At 42.3% G+C, this 17,768-nt stretch overlaps 1 pseudogene; it reads right to left on the reverse strand.

Annotated features, from left to right (window-relative positions):
* Positions 1-10,516: 10,516 nt before the first annotated feature.
* On the reverse strand, positions 10,517-17,563 carry LOC138824453 (high mobility group protein B1-like; annotated as a pseudogene).
* Positions 17,564-17,768: the final 205 nt, after the last annotated feature.

The following is a 17,768-nucleotide window of genomic DNA, read 5'->3' on the forward strand; positions in this document are numbered from 1 at the left end:
TAACTTCTTAGGCACTGGTCCTAAAGATCAGCAGTTAAGTGGACCATCCTGTGGAGCCAGCCGACCACCCACTCCACAGGCAGCCTGAGTCCTGGATTCACCGTCCAGTGACACATATCTGCCTGTGGAATTATGCAGCTGTATTTTCACAGCAGACCAAATTAGTTTCATTCAATTCAGGACATTTTCCCAAAATATTGCACCTGTTAGCTTTTTGAGAGTGATCCATTGCTTTGTGTGTGTGTGTACGTGTATACTGGGGCTTGAACTCAGGATGCCATACTTTCCTTTAGCTTTTAGCTTTTTTCACTTGACCACTAGAGCCACAGCTCCACTTCTAATTTTTTGCTCGTTAACTTGAAATTAGAATCTCATGGCCTTTTTTTTTTTTTTGCCTGTGCTGGCTTTGAATGGCAATCCTCAGATCTCAGCCCTCCTAAATAGTTTAGATTTATGGGCATGAGCTACCAGCACCTTGCCCTCTAATAGACTATTTCTAGGCAATGGTTTCATCTTTTAGGATTTCAGGCACGGAACTGGATCCAGGAGCCACTGGCGGTACTTGGGCTGGTTGCTGTGTAACCTCAGGTACCAGTTTTATCTTTTGTGCTTGGGAGTTGGTTGTCTGATAGTAGAAAATGAGCAGTAGGAAAGGTGCTGGGCATTCAGAGCATTGGATGTAGGTGGCTTAGATACTGGGTTAGGTTCAGCCCCACAGTGAAATTTGCTCTCTAGTCATTGTCGCCACCTCCCTTTCTGTGACATCAGCTATTCCATAGCCTTCCCCCACACCCACCCTCCTAGTGGCTATCTGACCTCCCCCTTCTACTTTGCCTGCTGCAATGGTCGGCCTTTCCTTACACTGCCTAGCTGATGTACAACTCAGTCACATGGCTGACCCTAAGCTGGCACTGGGTAGAGTACTTGAAATATTGAGGTTTGTACTTAGTACGTTTGGGAACATAATAACTAATGTAAAAACCCATGGCCTTTTATTCCTTCTGGAACTCCTAACAGGGTCCTCTTGAATCCATGCTTGAGTCTTGAATCTACCTTGAGTCTAACACTGGAGTGATTTTCCTGATTTCCTTCTTTCTCCATTGTCAGCCAGTAGCCATTTGTTCTGACTTCTATGTCCTCTTTGCTTCACCCTGTACCTCCTGCACTGCACGCTGCTCTCCACCCTGTACAGTCCTTTGTGCCCCAAACAGCACTCCTTTTTCGGCATGCTGTAGATTCTCTCTAGTTTGCTTCCCTGTTGCTCTGCTATGAGGCTGACCCTCAGTGTTTTAACATGTTAGGCCATGCTTCTCTGGGATAGAAACTTCTCTGGCAACATCTACATTACAGAAGACCTTCCCTTTTAATTTATTCATCGAATACAAGCCTACTGAATACCCACTATACACTTAATGTATAAATCTATAGGAATCTTTTGCTCCCATTGACCCTTCCACCCATTTCTTAGTATGAGGGGAAAGAAAAAGGGGGCTAGAAGAGACATATTCTGGTGCCCACCACAGGGGTGGCCACATGAGTGACCTTGAGGGACTGTTTGGAAGGATCTAAGCTATCCTAAGTGCTGAAAAAGGTGAGGTCAAAAAATGACGTCAACCTGTTCTCTCAACCATGGACTCATAAAGCTGAAAGATAAAACTCAAGCCTGAAATAGATGGCTTTGCATTCTTTGGGACTTTATGTTTGTATTTGATCATCAGTAAGTGTGGTTAATATTGGGTTGTCCTTCCCTTTCTTATACTATTAGAGATGTAAAATGGATGTCACATTAACATAGTTATGGTTAGAGAATAACAGTATGGATTTGTTTTGACTATACTTTGCCCTATGATTCACTTCAGATTTCATTCAATAATGCTTCTGTAACTCAATTTCTGACAATGTCAGAGGGATAAAGAGATAGGAATAGGATTGAAAGATATAAGATAAAAGGCTGGCTAAAATATCAACCATCACATTCTATCAATGCAAATGTTTGTGTGTGTGTGTGTGTGTGTGTGTGTGTGTGCATGTGTGCACACAAGCATGTGTGTGCCAGTGATGGGGCTTGAACTCAGGGCCTGAGCACTGCATCATTGATCAAGCTAGTGCTCTACCACTTGAGCCACAGCTACACTTCTGATTTTTTTTTTATTAGTTAATTGGACATGAGAGTCTCAAGGGTTTCCTACCTGGGCTGGCTTCGAACTGCAGTCCTCAGATCTCACCCTTCTAAGTAGCTATGGTTACAGCCAGGAGTCACAGGTACCCATCAATATAAAAGCTTTTTATTAGTATAAATTAATTGTACAAAGTAATAGGTTTCATTGTGACATTTCCATACATGCATATAATGTACTATGATCATATTATTTCATGGGCTTTTCTTATTCTTTCTCCTCCATTCCCTTTCTTCTTTAATAGTTCCCCTTCTATTTTCATGGGAATTTTTTCCTCCTAAACCTCACATATGTGAGAAAATGTGACGACTGTCTTTCTGAGACTGGCTTACTTCATTTGACAGGATTACACTGAGTTCCATCCAATTCTTCAAATTATGATTTCATTGTTTATGAAACTGTTTGTCACTGTTAAAATCTGAGAAGTGCCAGGGACAGTATTTTTCATTTCTCTTCATGCTTCCATTGTAGGTGAAGACAGCATCACTAGCATTAGCATTAGAGACTAATCTATATCCAAACTAGGAAGAAGAAAAAGCAGAAGGGTGGTGCCATGGCATCTGTCCTTATATCAGGAAAGCAAACTTCTTTTTTTTTTTTGTCCATCCAGGGACTTGAACTCTGGGCCTCGGCACTGAACTCTGGCCTGGGTGCTGCCCCTAAGCTCTTTTTGCTCAAGGCTAGAACTCTACAGCTTGGGCTATAACACCACTACTGGATTTTTCTGTGACTAACTGGAGATAAGAGTCTCATGGACTTTCTTGCCCAGGCTGGCTTCAAATTTGTGATCCTCAGATCTCAGCCTTCTAGTTAGCTAGGATTACAGGCATGAGCCACTGGCATGTGGCCAAACTTTTTTTTTTTTTTTTTGGCGGAGGGGGGGTGGGTGGTCTGATCGTGGGGCCTGAACTCTGGGCCTGGGCGCTGTCCCTCAGCTCTTCAGCTCAAGGCTAGCACTCTACCACTTGAGCCACAGCGCCACTTCTGGCTTTTTTTTCTGCTTATGTGGTGCTGAGGAATTGAACCCAGGGCATGCAAGGCAAGCGCTTTACCACTGAGCCACCTTCCCAGACCCTTTTTTTTTTTGACAGAAACTTTTTCCACGTATACTTCATGGAGTCCAAACCGTCTCCCACAGCCAACTCTGGACCAAAAAGTAGAAAAGCAAATGTGTGGCTTTTCTAGCCTCCCTAATGAAGGAAATCAAAGGAGATGGATTTGAAAATGGAAGTTGGGCAACTAATACTATCTGCTATTATGTTGTCCAATCCTCATTAGAAGTCATCAACCTTCAACACCATTTTTGCATACTTTGCTCTTTGCAACTCTTTTAAATTAAAATCTGGGAAGTTGAGTAGTTACCACAGTGATGTGGCTGTTCCATCCCCAGCAGGAAATTCTGTGCTCAGGGAAGGAGACTTTGCCTGTGGTGTCAGGGAAAGCATGTGAATCTAGTTGTTTGGATAGTTTTGAAAAGAGCGCAAACAGAAATGTCTGTTCTTGGTTTAACTTTTCACTCTTGTTTATTCGTGAGTCCTTCTAAGAGCTTTTGCGAGTAAATCTTCTAAATCTTAAACTAAGTGTGGTAGGCAAACTATCTCAGAGTTTATGGTTTACACACTGATCAAGAAGAATAACAATCCATTAATTCTGATGAGGTAACCTCATTAAAGGGGCATGTGGAATAAACAGGAGGAATTCTAGCAAATTGGACATCTTGAAGATATACTATCTTTTTTCTGGGCTAGTATAGCCTATCACATTGTTGGCCTGAGAGCAAGACTGAGGAGTATTTGTAGGATGGGAGTTCTGGACCTGGCTGTCTAGGCTCAACTCACACTTCCATAGCTTACTAGCTGTGTGATTAAGAACAAGATATTTGAACTGTCTTGTATCTCCAAATAGGACAATGATAATCCTCAGCTAATGCATGTAAATATATGCAAAGCATGAGAAAAATTCCCATTACAACACATAGATACAATCATAGCTCATAATGTAAGATGATATTAGGTAACAGTAATATCCATTAAAGCAAGTGGACATTTACACCCTTTTGACATTTCTTCATCCCAGAAGAAATACAAATATTTGTTCATTTTCAAGTGTGTAGGAACATAGTACTTAATCGCTCCATGTACACTCTGTCATACAATATGCTTATTATCTTAATTTCACAGAAAGGAAAGAAAATTGAGCAGAGGAATCAAGGAACTTATCCAACCCACATAGCTCATAAGCTTGTTGGAATTAGGTCATTTGAATTTGAACTTTGGGCTTGTTCCCATTGTGGCATTAGTGAATTGCTTCTTAATCCTAAACCAGCGTTTCCTACACATGTGTGTATCTCTGCACATCATTTTCTCATGCTCCGGTGACATCTGCATCACTTACAATCACCCTTTTTTGATAACTGGTTCAGGGTCCTGATAAGGAAGGGTCAGTCCCAAAGGCTATGTAATGATAATGCTTTTAAAAGTATAGTTAGCAACCAATACATATTACCTGTATTATAATGATCTGAACTTACATTCTCTGGCCAAGATAGAATAGAGCCAAGGGGACACCTGCCCCAAGCTGGGCCATTTGAAATTCCTCTCAAGTCTTTTGACATTCAGAATCCAAAGTAAGATCAGTAAACACAACATGGTGATGTGAGCAAGCTGACAGAAATTCAAGAGCAGTGAAGTATCTGTTGTACCATGTGGGCTACAGAGACATGGCTCATCTGTAGAGCGGAAATGGAAGAGATAAGAAAGGCTAAGCCGAGGCTCCCCTGCCTGGGAAACTGGTGGCTTTTCAGTTCTTGGTTCACATTGCTTTAGAAGGGCTGCCCTGGGTATCTGTGAGAAACCCAGTACTCTTATAAATAACCTATATCTTGTTTGTTTGTTTGTTAAAACAGTTTAAGTTGGATTTAATTTCTGTTACTGGGAACCAAAGCAGCAACAGGAAAAAAAAAAACATTGAGGCTATTCCCATTAATGCTTTTTAATGTCTTGGGATTTTATTTAACATACCCTCTCCCCCGCCCCCATCATGGATCAGGAGATGCAGTGCAGAGACTATAGGGTGAATCCTCTCTTTAATTTTTTCTTTGGCCTAGGAGTCATAGTATGATTATGGCACATTTAATGCTGTAAATTTAATGCAGGTACTCTAGTGCACACTCAAAGGATTTTACTGTTTTCCCTTGCCAAATTGCTACATCTTTATTAAAACTAAAAATATACAATCTTGTGTCTCATTAGAACGTGTCTAGATATGTATGTATTTATATGTTTGTGTGTCTAATATTTTATGCCTAGATATGTATGTATTTATATGTTTGTGTGTCTAATATTTTATGCTTAAGGGAACCTTTTTCCCCCAGAAAGTTCTAAATACCTGTTCTTTTGAATATGATTGCGTAGTCCCAAAGGTTATGTAAAGATAACGTTTTTAAAAGTATAGTTAGCACCCAATAAATATTACCTGTATTATAATGATCTGAACTGACAGCCTCTGGCCAAGATTGAATGGACCAAGGGGACACCTGCGAGTAGTCAGAATCTGAGCAGTCAGATCATTTTTATCACACCCATCTTTCTTAAGCTGTCAAATGACATCTATCCATGAGTGATTGTTCTAGCACTTTCTCTACTTTTTTTTTCACAGTTCAAAATCCTTCTTGCCTATGAGTATTCCATCCCATGTGTCTCATGACACTCTACCTCCAGCTACAGAGTGGGAATATTGTCTAATCCAACCATTCAGAGAACCTGACTCTCAAGCCACACTAACTGCTATGGAGACAGACATATGAGCAAGTCAGACCAACAAATTCTTTTTATCCTGGGGTTATTCAGGAAAAACAAAACAAAGCAAATCATGTTCCTTTCTTTTACTCTATTAAGTTTACATAGAGTTGAGCGTTTAACTTCCAAGAATCATTGTCCTGATTTTGAGGGAACCTGTTGAAGAACTATGGAGTGACACAGAGCCCTGTGTTTTCATTTATGATGCTCGATTCAGAGGGACCAGATGAAGCCTCTGAATCCTCCACATAGAAAAGCTAATAAATACCCTTGATGTGCCTATATTGTCAGGGGCATTTTGTGACATAACTAATCAAGAATCTTTTCTTATCTTGGGATATAAAAATTTTATTCTTGAGCTAGGTACCAGTGTGGCTTGTGCCTATAATCCAAGAGGCTGAGGTCTGAGGATCATGGTTCTATACAGACAAATCTGTGAGATTCTTATCTCTAATTAGCAAAATGCTGGAAGTAGAAGTGTAGCTCAAGTGATAGAGCACCAGCCTTGAGCAAAAAAGCTAAGTTAGAGCCTGAGGCTCTGACTTCAAACTTCTGTAATGGTATGAAGAAGAAGAAGAAGGAGGAGGAGGAGGAGGAGGAGGAGGAGGAGGAGGAGGAGGAGGAAGAGGAGGAGGAAGAGGAGGAGGAGGAGGAGGAGGAGGAGGAGGAGGAAGGGAGGAGGGGAGGAAGGGAGGAAGGGAGGAGGGGGAGGAGGAGGAGGAGGTGAGAGGGAGGAGGAGGAAAAGGAGGGGGAAGCAGGGAGGAGCAGGAGGAGATAATAAACAAAAAAATATTCTTGAAATCCTTTTCTGATTCTTTATCTATTCTACTTACGCAATTTTGTGTTTGATTTAGTACCTGTGTTTGAAAAATGGAGCATTTAAAACCCAAATGAGTTCAGGGGGTGGAAGGGATTGCTTTGTTGTTGCTATTGTCATTATTAAGAAGAAAACATGAAATGCATATTATGAACATATCTTATCAGAATGAGACAGAATTAGAATATTGATAGGTAATGAAAAGAACAACTGAGTAGACCATGCATAGAACCATAGAATGGTAAAGGAGGGAAACGTAAGAAAACTCAGTATTTTTGTTTTATGAAAGACAACATTGAAACAGAATGCTGATCCATTGTTCCACATCTTGGCTTTCCTCCCAGTATTCAGATACTATCATGAACACTCATGCTGAACTAGCATCATGGAGAGAGGACAACGAATGAATGAGCAGTTTTATTACAATTCACCATTTAGAAGGACATTCGCTTTGAGTAGTGAAGAAAATAAGTAGAACATGTGAGTTTTAATCTCATACTTGACTAAACTGAAGTTTATCCAAGTTGTAGTGGGTTATTGTTGCCCTTATTCTTCTCAACCTCTTCCTTGCTGAATACATATGGATTTAATAGTAGTTTCCTCTAGAATTAAAGCTCTATGTGTGAAATGTTTGCAAGGAAATGATAGATTATTGGCAGTACACAAAAAGTCCATATTTGTACGTTGAGGTATTTTGGGGAACTCTTTGCATTCCTCAGAGTGATATACAGCCCATGTCACAACGAACCATTTCATTCCAAATGCATAGAGTCATGGGATTTGGGGTGTGAGGGTTATTTACAGCTGCAGGGTCCAGTGTGTATTGATTGACCCTTGACCTAGAAAGATTGATTGATTGGGCAAGGATCTGTTATGAATCCTTCCAGCATGTCACCTGAAATTGTTTTCCTAGAAGTCTGAATTTTCATTTTGAAGTGTGATGACCAATGAGTGGATTTTACACATTACTATTCATTTAAATATCTAAATAAAGTTCAGCTACTATTCATATGAGTTCTTAATCAAACAAAAATGCATTTCCATTTCTCTTCCTGCTTATAATCTGATAAGCAGCCATAATTACTACAGAAAAGGGTTTTTTTCTGTTTAATCTTTTATAAGCTAACATTAAAGAATGTCATTTACATATAGGTACTTAACTTTAAATTGTCATATGTGCAGGATAAGGAATTTGTTCTAATAGTCCCCTATGCTGACATATGCAGAATTCCAGAACAGTGTGATACCACTTTATCTCTGTATCCTAGGTAAGCTGTTGCTTGAAGGGTGAAACTGGGCATGTCGAACACATGAGAAGCTGCTATGAAAGCCATGTCATGAGGTTACCAAGAAACAAAAACTAAAACAGAACCTTTCTCTCTCTCTCTCTCTCTCTCTCTCTCTCTCTCTCTCTCTCTCTCTCTCTCCTGTGTGTGTGTGTGTGTGTGTGTGTGTGTGTGTGTGTGTGTGTGTGTGTGTGTGTGTGTGTGTGTTCTATCTTGAAGGGTAAGGCAACTCTTTCATGTGAAGAAAACAACATACATAGAAAAGATATGCCTTTGTTGACTGGGCTATAACTAATTGCAAGAGCCTAGCTACTTTATAAAGAAAAGATGTTTCTTCCATTCACAGTTCAGGAGATCTAAGAGCCTGGTGTTGGCTTCTTGGCTCAGATGAGAGCTCTTATTTACATCAACAGATGACAGGTACCATCACTCCCTTTATAGCAACGGAGTCTCCTGGAAACTAGCTGGGTCCCTCAAGAACTACATCAATCCACTCTCAAGGCAGAGCCTTGGGTGACATCACCATGTGGCACTAGGCCCCATACCTTAAACATTCCACCAGTTCAATACCATTACCACCTAGGGGACTAAGCTTCTAGCACCAACCCTTGGGGTGACATTCAAACCCTGCTTGGATTGTGGCAGCATCAAATCCACAGCTGTGAGTGGAGGAAACACGTCCTCTACCTCATTTTTTCCCTGTATTTTCCACTCTTCCACATGGGAAAGAAGGCCAGACTTGAAGGCAATTTCAAGCCTTATGTATTCCAAGTTGTTTGTTGCTCAGCCCCCTGCCTAAGATCACATCTTCACCCCAGAGACATAAGTTTCCCACGCAAGGGTTTTGGGGGGGGGGAAGAGAGGGAAAGAGAGAGAGAGAGAGAGAGAGAGAGAGAGAGAGAGAGAGAGAGAGAGAGTCCTATAGAAACACCTTGGTCTTTGAGCTAGAGGTATTTTCTTCTCTTTGTTTTAATTCTTAAATTTATATAAGAAGTCAGAATGCTTAAAAACCAGATATACTTGCTTTTTTCCCCTAAAGAATATGAATTCATTATCATGTTTATAAGAAAATTTTTTGGTAGGTATGGATGCAACAAAAATTAAATCCCACATCTTCAAATTTATTTATTTACTGGGGTTTGAACTCAGGGACTTATATAAGTACTCTTCCATTTGAACCATGCCCCCAGCCCTTTTTGCTTTAGTTATGTTTAATTATATGTTAGGTAGGGTTTCATATTCTTAGATGGCCAGGCCTACACCCTGATCCTCCTATTTATGTCTTCCACATAGCTGGGATGACAAATATATTCCACCCCTCCCCTCCCATTTTTCTCTGACTTTCAACACCAGTGTACTTAAAGGGCAGGGTTCCCTTTTTATTATCCCAAGCCAAAATTGTTCTAAGGGTCTCATATAGTCTGAGAACTGTCTAATACTGATTTGTTCCTGGAGGAGCATGGAGTCATTGCTTTGCTCAACTGGCCACATTAGCCAGCTGCCTATCTTCTCTGGGTCTCTTGCAACCCAGGATAGCATACATCAGGCTCTCCCAGGGCTACTTTGGCCCTCTCACTAGACTTAGGGGTATGCCTTTGGATCTCTCCTTCTGGCTGAAGGGCTTAGAAGTGGGAGTCACAGATAAAAGTGGGCCCCAAGACACTTCCTCAAAAGCCTCCTCTTAGGAGCTCAAATGCTAGATCCAAAGCCCAGTGAGTCAGACCTATAGGCAGGGATTGTTCCTTTGAGCAGCCCTGATGGGTAAACATATTCAGAGTTGAGAAATAAGTTTTCAATATGTAGTGTGTGTGTGTGTGTGTATGTGAAAACTGGCACTTAACCTCAGGGTTTTGTACTCTCACTTAGCTTTTTGCTCAAAGCTAGCACCCTACCACTTGAGCCACATCTCTGCTTCCAGCTTTGTGCTGGTTAATTGGAGATAAGCATCTCAGATTTGTTGGCCCATGCTGGCCTGTAATCTTTTTTTTTTAATAAAAAAATTGTTTTTACTTAGAAGCATTCAGAATGTCAACAAAACAGCTGCAACTTTTTTTTTTGCAATTACAGAGTGGTATTCAGCTAACAGAACAATTATTTTGTATAAGCTGCGTCAGACAACTGAAGATGAAAAAACTACCATTCCCATATATAAATAATTTGTGCTGTGCACCAACAAGAACCTGCTTTAAATTTCCATGCCAATTTACATCCCTCATACTGTACCAGCAAGGTTAGTGGCTATTGAAAATACCACCAGGACAGCACTATCTAAAGACACATTCGGTAGTGTGTTAACTATACAAAAAAAGACACTGTACAGTTTAAAAACAAATCCTACACAGCCTTACATTTCAATTTTTTTCTTTAAAAGGAGTGAGTTGTGTACAGGGGGGTTAAATGCTTTATAGACAGGAAAAAAAAACGGTGCTAGAACCAACTTATTCATCTTCATCCTCTTCATCTTCCTCCTCATCCTCTTCCTCCTCTTCATCTTCCTCCTCTTCCTCCTCTTCCTTCTTCTTCTTGCTCTTTTCAGCCTTCACAACTCCTTTTCTTTGCTGCATCAGGCTTTCCTTTAACTCGGTAGGCAGCAATAACCTTTTCGTATTTTTCCTTCAGCTTCGCAGCCTTCTTTTCATGAGGCTGCTTGTCATCTGCAGCAGTGTTGTTCCACATCTCTCCCAGTTTTTTTTTCTACATCACCAATAGACAGGCCAGGATGTTCCCCTTTGATTTTAGGGCGATACTCAGAACAGAACAAGAAGAAGGCCAAAGGAGGCCTCTTGGGTGCATTGGGATCCTTGAACCTCTTTTTTGTTTCCCCTTTAGGAGGGATGTAGGTTTTCATTTCTCTTCCATAATGGGCCTTGTCTGCCTTGGCCATATCTTCAAATTTCCCTTTCTCTTTAGCAGACATAGTCTTCCACCTCTCTGAACCCTTCTTAGAAAACTCTGAGAAGTTGACGGAAGCATCCAGGTGCTTCTTCTTGTGTTGCTCCCAGCAAGTGTGCACCAAGAATGCATATGATGACATTCTGCCTCTCGGCTTCTTAGGATCTCCTCTGCCCGTGTTTAGTTTTTCCTCTGCGAGGCACAGAGTCGCTCGGTGCCCGTCCGGCCCTCACTTGCCCCTGTGCTGTCTCTATGGAGCTCAATGTACTGCAATGGCTCTGGCCTGTAGTCTTGATCATCAGATCTCTGCCTCTCGCGTAGCTAGTGTCGCAGGTATCAGACACCAAGTTCTCTATATCTTACATTGTTTACATCTTGGCCCCAAACTTATTTTGCAGTTTCCTTTCCACTGTATCTTAGTACAATGATAGAAATGTCCAAATTATAATATGCAGTTAGATTTGTGTATTGACTTTTATACAATGATTGAGCACCTTTCATATGTCAGATATATAAGGAGATGAGTCATTTGAAAGCTTTCATTTTTATGAGCAAGGGAGTGAACAAAATCAAGAGCTCATTTCATCTGTGATGAGGAAGCCGAAGTCAGAAGTACCATTGTCTCTCTCCTTTCCTGTGACTTCTGTTCACCTTATATGCTTGGAATAGATGCTTCTGTAATTGCAGTTGAATAAGCCTTGATCAAAGCATTCAATTCTGAAGCTCAGTGCAGTGATACACACCGATAATCCCAGCACTCAGTAGCCTGAAGCAGGAGAACCCTGAGTTCAAATCCAGCCTGGGCTTTATAGCAATCACTAATCAACCAACTAACCAAACAATCAGCAAACCCAATAACAAAACACAACACTACATTCATTCCTAGGCAGAGAGAGAGACGAAGAACAGCATCTTCCTTGTGTTCTTTGTAGCATATCCCCAGGGTGGGGATTATAGGTAGAATGACACTAATGCCAAAGTAACACCTAGAGTATAAAATTTTGAAGTGAGAGAACATGAATTTGAATCTGCTTTCTGATCTTCCCACATTTTATCAGTGGAATGGTGAGATGGTTAATGGCCAATTTGATCGGGCCATGGTATACCTACACATCTGGTTAAACATTATTCTGGTGTAGCTGTAAAGGGTGTTTCTGGGTAGGATTAATATCTGATTGAGTTAACTGTTAAAGCAGATTGCCCTTCCCTCTCTCCCACCCAATGAAGGTGAGTTCCATCCAATGGGTTCCCAGCCTGAAAAGAACAAAGGTTGACGTCCCCATAGTGAGAGGGAAATCTTCAGACCCACTGCCCTTGAATAGACACCTCATGCTTTTTGCCTTTATACTTGTCCTGAAACATTGGCTTCACCTAAGTCCTAGCCTGCCAGCTAACTGCAGACATGTCATTGGGTCTCCTGGGTCTCCCGCTTGCTGGCTCACCTTGAGACACAATCTTATGAATCAATTCCTCAGGAAAAACCTGTCTGTGAGTCTATGTGTGTACTGGTAAGTAGATAGATGCTCTCTGTCCTACCATGGGGTCATGTCTGAATACATCCCCAGTAAGCTGAAAATAGTGTTAAATTGAAAATGCCTTTTATTCACTTAACCTACCAAGCACAGTGCACTGGAATGGGTTGTGATCACTTGGCTAACTCTAAGCAGTAGCTCCCCGCTGCTGCCCACAGCACTGCTCAACCCAGGAAAAGGTCTAAATACAATGTGTAAAGTATGCTCTCTATGGAATGTTTTTTGCTCTTGCGTCATCCTGAAGTTGAAATGTTCTAAGTCAAAACCATACACAGGGAAATGTTTGTGTATGCATTTATAAACATCTTATTAGTGAACCTTGGTTAATAGGAATGGAAATTTCATTTTCTACCTCATCATTTTGTCAACAGTGACTGCACTTGTTCATTTCTCTTTAATGAAATTCCTGAATCTAGTACCTTTATAAAGAAAACAGGTGTATGTTTTGGCTCATATCTCTGGATATCCAAGGTTGAGCCTCTGCATCTGGTGGTGACTTTCTTGTAGGGCATCACATGGCCAAAAACAGAGAGGGAGGAGTGGAGAGAAGGGGAGGGAGTGGGGAGAAAGGGAATAAAGAGAGGGAAGATAGGGATAGAGAGGGGAGAGAAAGAGTCTTCTCATTTTCCTCCTCTTCTTATAAACCCACAAGTACTCAATGATGATCAACTAATCCTAATCAAAGGCCTCACCTCCAAACACCACAGTCCGATTAAGTTTCCCCTTTATCCATCTTCACAATGAAGCTTACATTTCAGCACAGAAACCCTTGGGGTTCACATTCAAGCCATATGCAAAACATAACAATGATGAAACCCAAACAAAGGGAAGCTAACACAGGAACAAACTTGACACAGTCCAGTTGAAAAGGGAAAGAAAACTATGTAGTCCTCTTCTGGTATCATATCTCAGGGAATAGGCTAGCCATGCAAAAACACAGAATTGGCTCTGATTTCCTGTTGGTATACAATCTATGCTAATAGACTAGATGGGGGCTAAAAAAAATTGGGAGAAAGAATTTAAAGCAGTTCAGAAGTGTTAAATTTGGTCCTTCTGTGAGACCTAGAAGTAGAGGTAGAAATAAGACTACATTCTTTGGCACTTTCTTCTTTCCACTCATTCCTTGGTGGAGGACCTTGGGCCTGCTAGATAAGCACTCTGCCACTAGAGCCTGGCCTCCAGTCCTGGAGCAGCAGTTCTTTCCCTTCAGTGTTGTATTAGTCCATTTTCTGTTGCTGTAACAAAATACTGATGGTTGGGTACTTTATAAAGAAAAGAGGTTCATCTAATTCATGGTTTGGAAAGTCCAAGCCCACGTGGCGGTAATAGTCCCACTGCTGTGAGCTCCCCCTTTGGCTGCCCTGGTGGCGGCAGCTGCTGCTGCTGCTGCTGCTGCTGCTGCTGCTGCTTCTTCTTTCTTCTTCTTCTTCTTCTTCTTCTTCTTCTTCTTCTTCTTCTTCTTCTTCTTCTTCTTCTTCTTCTTCTTCTTCTTCTTCTTCTTCTTCTTCTTCTTCTTCTTCCTCCTCCTCCTCCTCCTCCTCCTCCTCCTCCTCCTCCTCCTCCTCCTCCTCCTCCTCCTCCTCCTCCTCCTCCTCCTCCTCCTCCTCCTCTTCCTCCTCCTCCTCTTCTTCTTTCTTCTTTCTTCTTTCTTCTTCTTGCTGGCCCCAGTGCTTGAACTCTGGGCTTGGGTGCTATCCCTGAGCTCCTTTTTGCTCAAGACTAGTGTTGTAAGATAAGAATCCTACAGAGTTTTCTGCTTGGGCCAGCTTCAAACCACGATCCTTAGATCTCAGCCTCCTGAGTAGCTAGGATTACAGGCTTGAGTTACCGGCACCAGACAAGCTTGTTCCTTCCTTCCTCCCTCCCTTCCTTCCTTCCTTTTTCCTCCCTCTCTCCCTCCCTCCCTTCCTTTCTTCCTTCCTTCCTCCCTTCCTTCCTTCCTTCCTCCCTTCCTTCCTTCCTTCCTTCTTTCCTTCCTTCCTTCCTTCCTTCCTTCCTTCCTTCCTTCCTTCCTTCCTTCCTTCCTTCCTTCCTTCCTCTCTGTCTCTCTCTGACTCTCTCTTTGTCTCTCTCTCTCTTTCTCTCTTTTATTATAACAACCTGCTCTCACAGGGCTGGAGTCTCTTCTAGGGGAGGCAACCCCAGTGACCTAATGGCAGGCTATCAGACCCCTCCTCTTAACGTTTCCACCACATCCAGACTCCCACCCTGGGATCCGAGCCCCCAGCATGGGAGTCTTGCTGGTTTTGCCAAAGCCATATATACCCACAGCAAACACAAGCCTGCAGGGCTCCGCAGTAGCTGGGTCCCATCTCCAAATTCCTCATTAAGAAAGTTTGGGTGGAGCCTGGGAATTAGCATTTTCAACAAGTTCCCAGGTGGTGCTGATGCCCCTGGCCTGGGTTTCCACTCTAAAAACAACTCGTCTAGACAGAGGATAATTCTAGGGGTCTAACAGCCATCTGTCTACAGATAACAAATCCGTGGGATGAGATGAAATTGCCTAATGTGCCTGAGCAGAGAAAGATGGGAAGGAGGCCCTGAGTGACCTGAGGATGGACAGGGAGAAAGACCTGATCAGATAGAGAAGGAAAAAGGAAAGCATCAGAGAAGGAGGTAGGGAAGCAAGAGTGAATACAAAGCTGGTATGTATGTGTGTGTGTGGCGGGGCTGGGGGGGGAGGGGGATATGAGGGGGCCAGGGAGAATTCCAGACTGGTGTTGAGAAGCAGAAAAAGAAGCAAGTGGCACCCTGTCCATCCATTTAACAATATTAGAACTGTGAACAAGAGCAAGGGATTCACACACCTCTCACCTTTCTTTCGTCAGGATCTAGCCCACAGACATAGCCAGGCCCTCATGGCTCCTGCCTCAGAAGGCGGAGATTTGAACACTGTGGTTAAAAGCCAGCTTGAGCAGGAAAGTCCATGAGATTCTTATCTCCAGTTGACCACCAAAAAAGCCAGACATGGAAATGCGGCTCAAGTGATAACTGCCCGCCTTGAGTGAAAATGCTAAGGGTTACTTCCCGGGCCCTGAGTTCAAGCCCCAGGATTGGCACAAAATCAAAACAAAAGATCACAGATCTTTCACCCTTTTCATTGGCTTCCCATACTCAATTCCAACCTAGGCCTCATGCCTGCTCAAAACCACAGATTCATCCGTGATCAAAAGATGACAGAATGAAGCAGGTGCTAATTGTTAGTGTCAATGTCAAACAACTGTTTTTTGGATGCCCAGTGTTTGGTGGTTTCCAGACATTGAAGGTTGATAGAGTGAGAATAGATTCATGGGAAGGGACTGTCACATGCCTCCAACCCACTACGGTAATGATTTCTAAAGTGTCTCCACGGCCTTCTGGAGACAATATCTTAATCACACAAGTTGTGGAACACCAGGACATCTGCTTAGCCAGAGGAAGGAGACAGGGAAACTAGTGTGCAGCCACTACCATCTCCCCACATGTCACCTGATTCTTCAATGTGGCATCCAGCTCAAAAATGTACCCCTCCCCACCAGGTGTCCAGGGTTCCAGAATGTTCTTTTATGAGGCTTCCAGTCTTTGCTTCTTTGGTGTCTGTGGGCATTTATGATGGCTCAAGCATAAAGGAAAATCTGGGTCTGGAATAAGTTTTGCTGTTCCTTGCCAGTGTGCAAAAGTTGATGGTAGAGACCAGACACACATCTTGTTTGTGCCAGTGTACTATATTCCCTTGCAGAATCAGAGGGAAGGGACCACATCTTCACAAAGGAAGGAACGGGCTCCAGAGGTTCAGTCCTAAGGCAGGAGGGACTTTCACTTCCTCCTGTAACTTCTGAGAAGAGAGGCCTCAGAGTAAGTCTGCTGTGCGGGACATGCTGAATAGTTAACCATGAATAGTTAAGAATGTTACCTCACACTACCAAGTGGGGAGCCAAATGGGAGGACCAGGGGCCTGTTTGGGAGGAGTTGTTGAGCAGCAAGGCTGTGACTTGGATTTGATTTGGAATATGGGAGTGGGCAAGGGCATGGCTGAGAGACCAGCTGAAACTTTACAGGAAGTATTTCTTTGCAGTCTGATCTCATCCCTGTGTCTTTTAAGAGGATACAATCCATGTAGAAATATACTTCTGGGCGCCAGTGGCTCATTGCTTATCTTCCTGGTTACTCAGGAGACTGAGTTGGGAGAATCATGGTTCAAAGTCACCCAGGCAGGAAAATCTATGAGACTTTTCTCTCTCTTTTCTCCAAAAAGCCAGAACTAGAGTTGTGGTTCAAGTGGTAAAAGCTAACAGACAACACTCAGGCCCTGAGTTCAAGCCCCAGTACCTGGCAAAAGAAAAAAAAGAAAGGGAGAAGGAAACATTTTGAGACTCAAAGTGGTTACTTGAGTTGGCAAGCAAAAACAATGGAGAAGAAATTATACATGACTGCTTTTGAAGAAGCTCTTACATAGTCTTTAACCCCTAAGGGCTGCTACAAGCCACATCGCACTGGCCAAAGAAGTTTCCAAAAAGGATGTAACCATAGGCTATGCTTGTTTACTCTAGCTATTCACTTCACTGCTTCCCATTCTGGGAAAATTCTCACTGCTGTTCTTATTATTTGTAAATCCTATAGTCATGAAGGTCCTGAGGCCCCCCAGAGATTCTCACTGAATTCTACCTGAAGGTCGCACACTTTCTTCCAATGCTGTCAGGTACAAATTTGCTTGCACATGCATGCATATATACATGCAAATGTGTCAAAATAACATTAATATTTATAATAATACTTTGCAATTCTACCCTGGCTTTCATCTATAGATCTGAAGGTACTCTGCAAGTATTCATTAATTCTCCCAACATTCCTCTGAGGAAGGTAAATATTATTATCCTCCCCTTCCCAGATGAAGCAATAGAGACAGATAAGTGATTCGCCTGCAGCCAATGAGGGAGTGTGGGCGGAGGACTGAGGTTCAGAGCTCAGAGTTCCTAGAGATGTACAAGAAGAAACCCAGTAGCCAAGACACAGAGAGCCTGGTGGCTGGTAGCCAACAGGACTACTGTTGGGCTCACTTTCTTCTGCCAAACCTATCACCATGGTAATAATTGCTACAACTTACTAAGCATCTACTATGGGTTGGGTGCTTTACCTATCACTATTATTTCCTTTCTTCCTGTTGAAACTAGAATTACCCTCATGGTAAAGATGAGAAACTGAACTTTATAGAGATGAAGTGTCCTTATCAAGAGCTCATAACTTGTAAGAATCTGGATCCCTGGTGCAGGAACTCATGCCTCTAAAC

This window comes from Dipodomys merriami, unplaced genomic scaffold (genome assembly GCF_024711535.1).
Source record: "Dipodomys merriami isolate MVZ:Mamm:240054 unplaced genomic scaffold, mDipMer1.0.p SCAF_1, whole genome shotgun sequence".
Classification (NCBI taxonomy): Eukaryota; Metazoa; Chordata; class Mammalia; order Rodentia; family Heteromyidae; genus Dipodomys; species Dipodomys merriami.